The following is a 1,826-nucleotide window of genomic DNA, read 5'->3' as shown; positions in this document are numbered from 1 at the left end:
ATCTGGAATAAATATTGCCGTCATCAGGCAGTCTTAAAATAGATTTTGGACAGACAAGAGGTGTGCAAGAGGAGTGGGCACAGTAACAGAAAAGAAAGAAGAACTAATTACTATGTATCTTCAAACATGTGTCCATCACACCAGATCCAACCACTTCTCTCTGAGTTTTCTGGCACTTGAAATAACACTTGATAATCTGGCTTCCACCGTTTAACACTGTATTCTTCTGAAATCAGGGGAAAAAATGTTTTTGTAGTCTCTAATATTCTTTTTTTTTTTTTTTTTTTTTTAAATGCTAACTGGAAATAGGTCAGATATATTTGCTATGCCAACGCTGGATACTGGTGCAGTGCTGTACTCAGAGATTTGAATTAACGTCATTGTTGGGATGTTAGACATGCTCTAAAGCTCTGCATTTAGTTGCATCATCTGATGCTTTAGCAAATGCTCTCAGACTCATGAAGCAGCTGATAGATGTGTTTGTAACACCTCGGGCGGTCACTTTATACGCAATGATAAACTACTGTTGTGCTTAATGAGGTCAGTGAAGCATCCAGAGAAGACATACATAGTTCTGCAGCGTGGGTCTGCACTGCCTGGGCTTTTTAGGCTTAATGAAGCAGCTCCTCAGCTACTGGATATTCTTGTTGAACAGTCTCAGCGCGGATTTTAAAACTACAGTGTTGCAGATACAGTTGTTCCTCCACTCTCCTTGGAACTCCGTGGCTCTTCCTCTCTTACAAAGTCTGCATCTTTTATGTGTTAATGGTTTTGAAATCGACCATTTGCCTCATTTTCACTTTAAATGAGGGGCAGAGTCTGATTGCCTTCTTTCCCTGTTCTCTGAAAGCTACATCCACTGTAAGCTGCCTCATCAGCCTGCAGCTTTCTCTCTAGGTTGTGCATAGCCTGAAAATATCCAAAGCAGTTCCATGCAACATGCACATTCATGGACACTTTTCTATTTCAACACCTTGCTAAGAGTCCAAGTCTCCACGCCAAAAGTTGCATCCTGCGAGCAGTCTAGCGTCCCTGTCACATCCTCACGCACCACACAGTCTGCCCGCCACAGACTTCCATCAGGAGGCTGCAGGGAGCGGTGCCATTTCCTCGCACTACAGGAATTCTCTTAAAGGAAACACTTTTGTTTAAAGAGTGAATGAGCGTTTAATTTTTGAAGACGCTGCTTCCGTTCTGTGGTACGGTACAAACAGCAGTGGTGTCTGAGGCAGAACTTTTTCCTGGAGGATTAGACGCAACGCAGACAGGAACGTGCCCGGTTGCAGCGTGACAGTCACAGCGGTAATCTACGGCAGACTGGCTCTGTGGCACGTGTCCCGGAGCCGTGCTCGGAGACTCCTCCCCACGCAGGCTGTCGATCCGCCCGCACGTGCAGGCACGCAGCCTCCTCGCTGTATGCCTGTGAGCAGCGTCACACGAAGGCACGAGAGTTTCCCTTCACAGGCTCTGAGCTGACCGAGCAGTCCTCGCTTCCCAGGTGCCAGCCAGACGTCGCACGAAGTACAGTCTAAGCGGAGGGGAAAGGAGCAGAGCGGAGGAGGACCTAGGCAGGCTGTGACTTCCACCGCACCGCGTGGCACAGATCATCCCCGCACGCTGTTAGTGGCGGCTCCGTATGACAGCGCGCGTTGCAGGCGGAGGTGCTGCGTTCCGGTTGGCCATGCGGGGTCCTCGCGGGGCTGCGCGGCTGCTTCTCCTCTCCGCACAGCTTCCCCTGCCCGTACGGTCAGGGGCAGCCTCCTGGTGCAGGGCATGCACGGCGGAGGTTATGCGCTCCCTGCAGCGCTCGGGGGGGGGGGGGGGGG

This window comes from Numida meleagris, chromosome Z (assembly GCF_002078875.1).
Source record: "Numida meleagris isolate 19003 breed g44 Domestic line chromosome Z, NumMel1.0, whole genome shotgun sequence".
NCBI classification, from domain to species: Eukaryota; Metazoa; Chordata; class Aves; order Galliformes; family Numididae; genus Numida; species Numida meleagris.
The sequence above is the reverse complement of the archived record's forward strand: the minus strand, read 5'-3'. Positions refer to the sequence as shown.